The sequence below is a fragment of the Vulpes lagopus genome, chromosome 8 (assembly GCF_018345385.1).
Source record: "Vulpes lagopus strain Blue_001 chromosome 8, ASM1834538v1, whole genome shotgun sequence".
Classification (NCBI taxonomy): Eukaryota; Metazoa; Chordata; class Mammalia; order Carnivora; family Canidae; genus Vulpes; species Vulpes lagopus.
Genome location: NC_054831.1, coordinates 34442694 through 34455932, shown reverse-complemented (window position 1 = coordinate 34455932; position 13239 = coordinate 34442694). Strand labels below are relative to the sequence as shown.

At 35.8% G+C, this 13239-nt stretch overlaps 1 protein-coding gene across 2 annotated transcripts in view; it reads left to right on the top strand.

Moving 5' to 3' along the window:
- Positions 1 to 13239, top strand: part of MICU2 (mitochondrial calcium uptake 2) — a 132242-nt gene that overhangs the window by 46024 nt on the left and 72979 nt on the right. The window lies entirely within an intron of this gene.

Below are 13239 nucleotides of genomic sequence, written 5' to 3'. Positions count from 1 at the left end.
AATATCATCAGAGAATTTCCTCCCTTTTTCAGTTGAATCTAGTTTTTGCTTTACCTTATTTTAGCCACAGACCTATACTATTCTTCTAATCAAATTTAAAGTTTATGTGGCTTTTTTTCTTTGTTTCATTGTTGTTTTTCTGCAACCCTTGGTTTAACCAATTTGGGCTCTTATAACTTTTGCACTTTTATTGTTCATTGGAATGCAATTAAACTCTATCAGAAGGCATTTAGCTAAATCAAGAATTCAGTAATTTGCAGGCCAAATAATACATCCTTTATGCATATGATGTACTTCATCTTCATTTTTCATCATGGATAAGAATATTAATAATCTTGGTTGCATTCCTATGGATCATGGTGAACAGCAAAACAAGGAAAACTAGAGCCAACCCAATGACCCATGGTCTTCATGTATAAATAGAAAGAAACAAAGCAGTCTGAGATTTATTAGATCCTAAACTCATTTTTGCCTGGTTTGTACCTTTCAGAACTTTTTGCAAATAATATACTTTGCTAATGTTCTTTCAAGTGGATGCTGGATGCTTCTTCATTTTTTCCTGGGCTTGGGGGAGATCCTTAATTCCCCATTGCGTACTCTAAATACTATAAAAAGCATGCTCCTTTGATAACTAGGTTATGTGATTGAAACATCATTTTCTCTTATTTAAGTTCTTTTACATTGAAATCTCTTTAGCCTTACAGTTCTTTGGTTCTCATTCCAGGGACCTGTATTCTTATCATTCACATCCCATGTCCATTTCCTGGAATTGCTCCAATTTAGAAATTGCAAATTACAGAAGCCACTCTCTAGCAACAATGTATCAATTATCCTTCCATCTTACCCACTTCCTAATACCCAATACACCTATTCTTGGCCTCAGAAAAGCTTCTAATCTCAATTTTTCTATTATTCCCAAGCTCTCAGCTCTTCTGGATTTTCTTTCTTTTCTGTAGCTTTTGTCATTTGTCACTTTGTCATTTTGTCACTCACTAATAGTTGCTTTTAAATATCTTTATCCTTTTTAAAGGATAAACCTTGCCTGCCAAGAACTATTGGGAGAAAATCACATTATTGTGCAGTTTGGAGCCACTAAATTCATGTTCTTCAACTTCACTTAGATTCTCTAAAGCACTTACACATCCCTCATTAGCTTTCTCCTAGTGGTGTGCTCCTCACCCTAAGACTAATTCCGCCACCATCTCCTCTAGTTTTGTCATTCTTTTTATCTCTACTGCCTCCTCCTCTGAAATTTACAGGTGGTCTTATGTCTTTACTATCTTGAAAAAATCCCTAACATGATCTTACTTCTCTCTGGCTGTTCTCTCCTCAACCAGATTTCAGCCATCTATGCTCCTTCCTTTATAGCCCACTTATTCCCTCGTACACCACAACCTGGCTGCTTCTCTCACCTCTCTACTGAATATTATCTTTAAGATTACCAGTGACCAAATTGCCAAGACCAATGGCTGCTTTTTCTGCCTACTTCTTAATTGATCTTTTAACAGCATTTACTCTCTCCTTGAAACTTCATTCTCCCCAAGACACATTCCCTAGTTTGTTGGGTTTTTTTGTTGTTGTTGTTGTTTTGTTTTTTTTGCTAACAAATATATTCATTACTTTTCAGTTGCTTTTATGATTCCTTGTCTTCCTGTCAACTCTTAAATGCCCATGTGCCCTTAAGCTCTACTCACTTTATAATCCCTGAATGGTTTTATTATCACTTGTGACTGTTACTTTAGACATTTTTGTCTTTAACCTAAAACTCTTAGCTGTCCATTAGAAACTTGTGTTACCCCCCTTGTGTTTCAACAGACATTGAAAACTCAACATGTCTGAAATTAATTCATCATCTTTCTAATTAAGTCTTTTCCTGTATCTTTGTGATGGCACAACTCTCATCACATCCCTAAGTCACTCCGTCTTTTGGGAGTTTTCATAAACCTCTGCATCTGCCTCATCTTTTATATCCAGTTCATTACCAAGACCTGCTTGTTCTGCCTCCTTCATTTCTCTTTTATTTGTCTTCCTCTATTTTTATTTCTTTTGCTTTATTTTAGGCTCTCAGCACTTCTCTCTGGATTATTGCAACAACCCCCTTTCCTTCAGTCTAGACATCTTTTTCCCATACCAACAATTGTTCCTTTTACTCTCCTACTTAAAATTACTTAGCATTTCCCATAACTTTTAGCTTAACACTCGGAGCCCTTGTTGCACTGACTTTTACCTCCTCTGTTTTATGCTCTTTGCTTCATTCATACAGAGCAACTTAAGAACCAACTCTTTTGTAATAAGGCTATGCATGTAACAAAGCAGTAATATATCCTTGCCATGAGAAGTACACTTCATTTGGAGAAATAGTCAAATTTATAAAACTAAAAGGCAGCCTATGAAATGGAGAAGATATTGCAAAGATATTATCAGATAAAGGGCTAGTATCCAAAATCTATAAAGAATTTATCAAACTTAACACCCCAAAAAACAAAAGATCCAGTTCAAGAAATGGGCAGAAGACATGAACAGACATTTCTTCAAAGACATTCAACTGGCCAACAGACAAATGAAAAAATGCTCAACATCACTCGGCATCATGCAAATACAATTCAAAACCACAGTGAGATACCACCTCACACTGGTTAGAATGGCTAAAATTAACAACTCGGGGAAATAGATGTTGGCAAGGACGCAGAGAAAGGAGAACCCTCTTACACTGCTAGTGGGAATGCAACCTGGTGCAGCCACTCTGGAAAACAGTATGGACATTCTTTAAAAAGTTAAAAATAATGTTACGTTAAAGTATTTTATAAAGTATAAACTTATCTGTCTGCCACTATCACCTCCCTAACCTGAACACTTGTTATTCTCTTAGCTCACTCCATTCTAGCCACATGGGCACTTGCTTTTCCTCAAACAATAAACATGCTCCCACCCTACAGCCTTTGCACTGGATGTCCCCTTTGCCTGAAACACATTGTCCGGATATCTTTTGGCTAATCCTTCCGTTTGCCCTAATTGCCTACTCAGGGAAGAAATGTTATCGCACACCACACACACACCTATCCATTCATTCTGCTGCCCTTTTAATCCCTTTTACCTTGTTCAGGTTTTTCTCCTAGCACTTATAACAATCTAATATATACTATATCTGATTTACTTAATTTTCTAAGTTTATTGTTTATTATCTGTGCTCCACCCCCAGAATGCTTGTTCCATGACAACAGGGATTTTTGTCTCTTGTGCTCAGTGTCATAGACCAAATGTTCAGAAAAGCACTTGACACACAGTGGGTGTTCATTAACAAGTTTCTACTAGAGTTCCAAGAAGAGTAAGCAGTTACACAAGTAAGGAGGTGAACTGAACCAAAAGTATAAATTTAAGACTTTTCAGCGAATTTGTGCTATTTAAAGTTAAGATACTTGATGAGATTGTAAAAGTGAGTTTATATAGAAAAGATAAGCAGTAAAAATGAGCTCTGAAGTATTCTGGCATTTAGAGTTGGAGAGATGAGAGAGAAAGCAGTAAAAGAAACTGAGTAGGGGCAGTTAAAGAAGAAAACCAGTAAAGTAGAGTGTTGCAAAGTGCAGGAAAGTATTTCTAGGAGGAAGGAATAATCAACCATGAAAAATGTCAGTAACAAGTCAAGTAAGACAAGGAGTAAAAATTGGCTATTGGAGGTGGTATGGAGCAGATGGCAAAGTAGGAAGATACTGAGTTCACCTCTTCCCATAAACAGACCAAGCCTGCAACTACATGTAGAGCAACTCACTCTGAGAATAACCTGAAATTAGCACAATAGGTATTCCATAGCTAGAGACATGAAGAAAAAGCCAAATCTAAATGAGTGGGACATGATGAGGTACAGAACCAGATCCCCAGCAGAGAAAACTACAAGCCAAAAGGATATCAAAGGCACAGAGGTTTACCCTGCAGAAAGAGGGGGTCAGGCCCAAAGTTGGGCACCCCCACCCTGCGGATCACACCCCATGATATCTGGCTTTGAAAATCAGTAGAGCTTAACTGCCTGAGGGATCTTCAATTTTTTGGAATTGTTTGAGTTTACCTTTTCAGAGAACCAGCTCTTATTTATATTGATCTTTTCTTAAATTTCTATTTCATTTATTTGTCTGATCTTTATCATTCCTTCCCTGCTACTAACTCTCACCACTTTTATTCAACATGGTACTAGGAGTGCCAGCCATGGCCATCAGACCAAAAAAAGGAAATAAAAGGCATCCAATTGGAAAAGAAATAAAATTGTCCCTATTTGCAGATGATAGGTTACTGTGTATAGAAACCATAAGGGCACCACCAAAAAGCTGTTATAACTAATAAGTGAATTCATTAAAGTTACAAGATACAAAATTAATATTGTTGCATTCTATTGCCTAATTACAGACTAGCAGAAAGAGAAATCAAGAAAACAGTCTCATTTACAATTGCACCAAAAAGTGTAAGATACCCAGGAATAAATTTAACCAAGGAGGTGAAAGACCTGTACTCTGGAAACTATAAGACATTGATGAAAGATATTGAAGATGACACAGATAAATGGGAAGGTATACCATGCTTGTGCATTAGAAAAATAAATATGGTTAAAATGTCCATACTTCCCAAAGCAATCTACAGATTCAGTGCAATCCCTATCAAAATTTCAGTAGCATTTTTTCACAGAACTAGAACAGATCTTAAAATTTGCATGGAACCACAGAAGACCCATAATAAACAAAGACAGTCTTGAGAAAACAGCAGAGCTGGAGGTATCACACTCCAGATTTGAAACTATCCTCCAAAATCATAGTAATCAAAACAGTATGGTATTGGCACAAAAATAGACACATAGATCAATGGAACAAAATAGAGCCCAGAAATAAACTCACATTTATATGGTCACAATCTACAACAAAGGAGACAACATTACAAAATGGGAGAAAAGACACTTTTTTTAATCAGTGGTGTTGGGAAATCTGGACAGCTACATGCAAAAGAATGAAACTGAACCACTGTCTTTTACCACATTAAAAATAAACTAAAATGGATTGAAGACCTAAATATGAGACCTGAAACCGTAAAATTCCTAAAAGAAAACATAAGTGAAAAACTCTTGGACATCGATCTTGGCAATATTCTTTTGGATCTGCCTCCTCAAGTAAGGACCACAAAAGTAATAATAAATAGTTGGGACTACAGCAAATTGAAAAGCTTTTGCATAGCAAGGAAACTATCAATAAAATGAAGAGGCATCCTATTGAGTGGGAAAGATATTTGCAAATGATATATCTGATAAGGGGTTAATATCCAAAATATGTGAAGAACTCCTACAACTCAACACCAAAAAAAAAATAATCTGATTAAAACATGAGTAGAGGGCCTCAATAGACAGTTTTCCAAAGGAAACAAACACATGGCCAGTAGACACATGGCAAGATGCTGAACATCACTAATCACCAGAGAAATACAGATCAAAATCACAACGACATCACCTGTCAAAATGGGTAGTATCAAAAAGAAAAGAAATGTAAGTGTTGGCAAGAATATGGGAAAAAGGGAACCCTTGTGCACTGTTGGTAAGAATGTAAATTGGTACAACTACTGTGAAAACAGTATGGTGGTTCTTCAAAAAAATAAGATTAGAATTACTGTGAGATCCAGTATTTACCTAAAGAAAATGAAAACACTGATTTGAAAAGGATCTGCACCCCTGTGTTGATTGCAGCATCATTTATAATAGCCAAGATACGGAAGCAACTCAAATGTCCTTCAGTGGATAAATGGATTAAGATGCAGTGTGTTTGGAACAAATCTATGCTTGTGAACATAGCCTAATATATAAACTTAACCAATCACTATGTTGTACACCCGAAACTAATGTTATGTATATTCAACTATACTCATAAAAAAAGAAGAAGGGAGAGAAAAGATATGATACATCTTTATACCACAATGGAATATTGCTCAGCCATTTAAAAAAAATGAAGTCTTATTATTTACAGCAACATTGATGGACCTAAAGGGGGTCCACAGGGCAGCCCCGGTGGCTCAGCAGTTTAGTGCCGCCTTCAGCCCAGGGCCTGATCCTGGAGACCCAGGATCGCGTTCCGTGTCGGGCTCCCTGCATGGGGCCTGCTTCTCCCTCTGCCTAGGTCTTTGCCTCTCTCTCTCTCTCTCTCTCTCTCTCATGAATAAACTCTTTTAAAAAAATAAATAAATAAAAATAAAAACCAAAACAAACGAATAAACAAAATAGAAACACTCTGATAAATACAAAAAATGAACCTAAAGGGTCCCTATTAGGCTAAGTGAAATGTGGAATCTAAAAACCAAAACAAATGAACAAACAAAATAGAAACACTCTGATAAATACAAAAAATGGAGTTGGTGGTTGCCAAAGGGGAGATGGGTTGTGGAATGGGTAAATAGCTGAGAGGGATTAAGAGGTACAAACTTCCAGTTCTCAGATAAATAGTTCAAGGGAATGTAAAGCACAGTGTAGGGAATATAGTCAGTAATATTGTAATAACTTTGTATGGTGACATATGGTAGCTACACTTGCCATAGTGAGCATTTTGTAATGTGTGTTAAATGTTGAATCGCTGTGTTGTACATGTGACATTAACATAATAGTGTTTGCCAACTATACTTCAATTAGAAAAACAAATAAGTAAATGAATGGATTGACCACTGGATTTGGCAACATGAGGGTTTAGTGGTGATTTTCATAGGTACAATTTTGGTGGAGTGGTATGAAGATGAAAGCCTATCTAAGGTAGTTTTTAGTGGACATGGGAAAAGAGAAAATGGGAAAAAACAAATATAGATACTGAGGGATTTGCTGTAAAAAGGAGAAAGTTGAAGCAGTAGATAGAAGTGGAAGTGAGTTCAAGGAAGAGTTTTTTAAGATGGGAAAAACAATTGTGTATGTATAGACAGATGAGAGAAAAACTTGACAGTGAAGAAAAGAAAGAGAAGAATTTCTAGGACCCAGCATTTCCACTCCTAGGTAGACCATACAAGAGAAGTAAAAACATACCTCCACACAAAAACTTGCACATGAATGTTCATAGCAACGTTATTCACAATAGCCAAAAAATAGAAATGACCTAAAGGTTCACCAACAGATGAATGGTTCAACAAAACATGGTAGATTTATACAATGAAATCTTACCCGGCTCTTTTAAAAAATGAAGTACTGATACATGCAATAACTTGCATGAACCTTGAGGACATAATGCTTGATGAAAGAAGCCAGTCACAAAAGGCCACATATTATATGAGTCCATTTATATGGCATGTCCAGAATACACAGATCTCTAGAGACAGAAAGGAGATTAGCAGTTGCCTAGGAGTGGGGGAGAAGGAGTGACGACTAATGGATTTTTCATTCTTTTGGGGGTAATGACATGTTCTGAAATTAGATTGTAGTGATGAGTGTACAATTCTGTGAATATACAAAAAACTATTGAACTATACAGCTTAAATGGATGGTTTTTATGGTTTATGAAATATAATAAAGCTATATAAAATGCATGTATAAAAAATACTAATCCTATACCCAATTGAAAATACTAGTTTTAAAATTATGATATTTTAAAAAAATTACAATATTTTAGGAAACATAAACAGAGACACTAAAATAATAAAAACATGACTATATGCTTTTCTAAAGCAGAGAACTCCTGTGGGTCTAAGGCGGTATGTAACCAAAATATTCATCTAGGGTAATTCTAATAGAAAAGTGAACTGATTTATAGGAGGTAGCTTGTCTTTATATAATCAAAAATTTTAAAAGCACAGATTGATGATAGACTCATTTTCCAAAAAAGAATTGATGTGTTAGGCCTCCAAGGACTTTTAGGCACTCTTTAGGCCTAAAAGGCCATATGGACATAGAGCCAGTTGCTATTACCATTTTTAATGGTGAAAGATTGACTGCCTTCAGGATCAAGAACTAGGCAAGGCTCTTCACTCTTACCACTTGTATTCAACAGTGTGCTGGAAGTTCTAGCCAGTGCCAAAAGGCAAGAAAAAAAGAAATGAGACCAATAGATTTGAAAGGAAGAACTAAAGTGGTCTTTGGTCAGAGACATGATTACCTATGTAGAAAATCCCAAAACATCTACAAATAATAAAACTACTAAAATAAGTGAGTTATCAGGGTCAAGATATAGCATCTCTACACAAAAGTCAGTTTTTCTTTATACTAGCAATCTTTGGATGTCATGCTAAGTTTCGTATACTTTCTCCTACATGTTCTAGCAAACTACCTTGATCACCTACTCAAAGAGAAAATAGAAGTCTTTAGGTAGCAATTACCTCAGCTTCCTGCCACCAAAACTACCACACACTCTTCCCTCCTCATCACAGTAGAAGTAACTGACAGGCCCCACTCTGTTCCTACAGTGCTCCAACTCTCCTTGTCTCAGAACTGCACATGCTGTTCCCAGAATGCTTTAAACCCCTTTTCTCTGAGCTAATTCATGCATACCTTAAGATGTTCACTTCAGCATCTCTTGTTGTGGAGATTTCCCTATCTTCCCCTCCCCCTATTACTTACTTTCTAGCTGCTGTATTTACCCCTTTACATCAGGTTTGTTTTTTTTTTTTTTTAAAGATTTTATTTATTTATTCATGAAAGACACAGAGAGAGGCAGAGGGAGAAGCAGGCTCCCTGCAAGGAGCCTGATATGAGACTCGATCCCAGGACCCCGGGATCAGGACCTTAGTCCAAGGCAGATGCTCAACCACTGAGCCACCCAGGTGCCCCATACATCAGTTTTAAAATGTAATTTATTTGTTGTGTAAATAAAGAGACCTATTGCTGTTATTATATACTAGATTACTATTTCTGCTGGAATATTTTTGTATTCTGTGTTCTGTGTAATGTTATTATTTCACAGTACTTGAGGTTGCAAAAAATAGTCACTTTTTTTCCCCTTCAAAAATAATTTAAATATATTTGAAGAGCAGTTTAGCAAAGTTGACAAGTAGGCGAGTTTCAGACATTTTTGGAGGTCACTGTTTGTCTCCCTGTGGAAGAAATACCAACCAGAGGATATCTCTTGCTCTCATTATTTAAATATTCCAGTAGAAATGAGCAAACCACATACTTGTTGAAGGAAAATGGCACCATTTAATTTGCCCTCCTTTTTTTTCCCTCCAGTTATCACTTTTATTTAGTGATATTAGGAAGTTTGTTTTGCTAATATGTCATTTTCTCCCTTAGTTTTCATATTAGCTGTGATTGAATTCAAGCAAGTATTGGAGCAACTAGTTCTGTCATACTATTTTTAACATTGATGCCAAGTTGTTCCATATATTCATGCAAAAGACCTGAAATGATGGCAGTGTCTCTGCTGTCTAATTGTTATGTATCAAAGGCTGCTTACTTCCAGCAAAGTGAACTGGAATTAGATACCATTAATAATGTTTTTATAGTTACAATCATCAAATAACTTTATTTTGGCTAGCAGCAAAGATTTATTCGACCTGTAATAATACTTAATATGTATTAATGCAGTTTTATGTATTTTAAGTATTAAAATGGCTGTTCATCTTTAACAAGATGTGCTTGTTCCTGATTTTTACCTTGGAAATCCTCTGTAAACAGTGAAAGCCACATGGCGGAATTTCTATAAAGAGGTGGAGACCTTTAAAAACATTCTACTTCCTGAGCCAGAATTCCATTGTAGTGCTTCATAGATCTTCAAGATCTGTGCTTCCCCCTGCCAAGAAAAGCCACAATGTATTTGCCATTCTTCAAGCTCATGTAATAAAACATTACAGCCTCAGCTCTAGCTCTACCTTTTTGCTGTTTTTCCCCCATTCTGTTATTTCCATATATGAGTACATGAATATATATGAAATAGGTATGCATATAAAAAGACTGGGTTTTTTTATATATTTCCAAAGAAAGGAAAGCAAGAATTTTCCCCTCCCTCCAAGAAAAAAACAGACAGACAACACACACACACACACACACACACACACACACAAAATTTTAGATAATTTAAAATGGGTTTTGGGACGCCTGGGTGGCTCAGCGGTTTAGCACCTGCCTTCGGCTCGGGGCCTGATCCTGGAGACCCGGGATCGAGTCCCACATCGGGCTCCCTGCATGGAGCCTGCTTCTCCCTCTGCCTGTGTCTCTGCCTCTCTCTCTCTCTCTCTCTCTCTGTGTGTCTCTCATGAATAAATAAATAATAAAATCCTTAAAAAAAATAAAAATAAAAATAAAAATCCTTAAAAAAAACTTGAAATAAAAAATAAGATAAATTAAAAAATAAAATAAAATTTTAATATAATTTTATTATATTTTTTATTAAAAATAAAATAAAATTTTAAGAATGAAATGGGTTTCATTCTTAAATAGAAAAATGTGGCCAAAAATATTTGGGTATATTTAATATGTCCTGATGTTGTAGTTGCTGTCAGAAGAATGAAAGTCGTGGTTTATCATACCATAGACCATGGACCTCTTATTTTGATCTGTGGTATCCTCAGTACAGTGCATGAACAAGTGGTATACAGGTAGGCACACCTGGGTGAGACACTTTCTACCCTGGTGTTCTGAGTTTGAAACATCACAACCCCTTCTCTTACTGAAAGAAAAGTTAATTGACTTAGGAGGAAGAAGAAACAAGAGAAATTAAATGTTTACCCCTAGTAGCTCTGACTTACTTTTTTAATCTAAAAATGAGTTTTATGTAAGAGAATGACCTCTTTTTGTCAGCTAAAATGATTTGTCATTTAAAAAATTATTGATTCCATTTTGAAGAGCATTTCATACAAGAGAAGCTCATTAGGTACATTAGTTTCTCCATTTTTGATAAACATGTATGCTAGTACCAGCAGAACTTGTAATCAACATGAAATAACCAGTGTTCCCTCTCTAACCATCCCATGTTTAATCATTCAGTTCTGTGAAATTTCCTGAAGTGTTGAGAGTGGTCCACAGGTTCCCAATTGCTACTTCAATAGAAATGAAGACATCTAACACCTGTTTTTGAAAAATCTTGAGAAGAGAAATCCTCGAGTGCCCACATTGTGACCTAATTCCTCTTGCCTGTCAGCCTTATTTGTTTTATTTGTAAAATGAGGATAATAATTATTAACCACTTAAAGGCAGGGATCTGAATAAGAAGACTTCCTGGAATCTTTTCTAATTTTTTTTTTCAGTTATTCACTCAACCAATATTTAAATGCTAATCACTGAGCTACATAAAAGGAAGGACAGATATGGAATCTGCCTCAATAGGGTTTTATAGTTTCATTCTTACATGTGATTTTTGTAGTTCATGACTTTATTGTTGTATTTTATTCATATGGTATTGAATTTTACTGGCTTAGGTATTTGGCATCAAGACTTCTAGCCACAGGGAAGCAAAGGCTACCTTCTTTCCTCACTCAGTATTAAGTAGAAGGATTTTTTAAGAACATAAATTGTTAAAAGACCAAAAAGAAATCTAGATATGAAGCAAATATAAGACCCCTTAGAAATAATCTTATTACTTAGAAACCACCCATATTGTCAACTTCAAGATGTCAATTTTTACTTCCTAGAATCCTTTTTTCTGTTGGGTACAAGGATTAATCTCTTTGGGGAGTAACCTTAATTGTTTAAAAATAAAAGTGCCTAAGGTAATGAATAATTTGAACATGAAGAACAACATAAGGTATGTGAATCGTGATCAATTTCTTTTTTTTTAATTTCTTTTTTTAATAGAATATACAAAGGTAGATAAAAATATATGTATTACATATTTTTCTGGGGTTTGTTATCAGCATTGTATTACCATCATCTCTCTATATACACATTCACACAAACCCTTAGGCTTGTGATTTAGGTGATAACTTTTGACTGTTTGATGATCTAAGGGTATATTAGTGCCTAACATTAGAATCTAGGGTTCTTTGTCATTAGATGACACATTGTTTAAAATTATCCCAAAATAGTAACACCTACGTTTATAAACATTTATCATAGATGTTTCTAAAAATGATACAGTCATATCTGCAACCACTATTTTCTTTTTTTTTTTTTTTTTAAGGATTTTATTTATTTATTCATGAGAGGCAGAGACCAGGCAGAGGGAGAAGCAGGCTCCATGCAGGGAGCCCAACGTGGGACTCGATCCTGGGATCACAACCTGAGCCAAAGGCAGTGCTAAACTGCTTAGCCAGCCAGGCTGCCCACAACCACTGTTTTCATTAATAATACAAAACTAAAGGGTTCCATTAAAAAAAAAAAAAAAAAAAAAAAAACTAAAGGGCGCTTGGTTGGCTCCGTGGTTGAGCCTTTGGCTCAGGCCATGATCGTGGGGTCCTGGGATCAAGTTCCACATTGGGCTCCCCATGGGGAGCCTGCTTCTCCTTCTGCCTATGTCTCTGCCTCTCTCTCTCTCTCTCTGAGTCTCTCATAAATAAATAAAATCTTTAAAAAAAATAATGCAAAATTAAAATTCTGACAATTTGTTAACACCAAATGATAGAATGTGTCCCCGATAGATATATAGTCTAAATTAAGCATCCTAAAGTACAGAAAAGGCACATCTGAAAGTATTCATTTTTTTTAACCTGTCACCTGAACTTTCATAGACCATGTAATTATACTGAAGGAACTTCATAGATAAGATAATCTTGAAGCAGAAAGGGAAGTTTGTGATGCATATGACTTATGTAAGAAAGTAAAACATTTTTCAGCATTCTGGATGTATAAATGACTTGAGGCCATCTTCAAAATAAGTCTCAACAAAAGAAGCACCTGATTGCTTTAGAATTATAGTGGATATGGATGGCTGGGTGGCTCAGCAGTTGAGCATCTGCCGTTGGCTCAGGGTGTGATCCTGGGGACCTGAGATCGAGTCCCACATTGGGCTTCCTGCATGAAGCCTGCTTCTCCTTCTGCCTGTGTCTCTCTGCCTCTCTCTCTGTCTCTCATGAATAAATAAAATCTTTTAAAAAAATTATAGTGGATAAGAGGAAAATGATGTAAGCAATAATGAGGATGTCTAAACACCTGAAAGAATTATAAATCTGTTGTCCAATAGGAAATTATTAAAAATAACTTAGGAATGTATAGTCACGTTGGCTAGACTTTTCAATTGACTAGAGAGCTGAAAAACTTAAGAGAATTTTTAGGGTTTAAAAGGGCAGCTTTGTATTTTTTTAATCCGTGAAAGCAAAAAGACAGATTTTTTTTTAATCAGGTTTGACAAGAATTTATTTATGATGCAGACAGCTAAG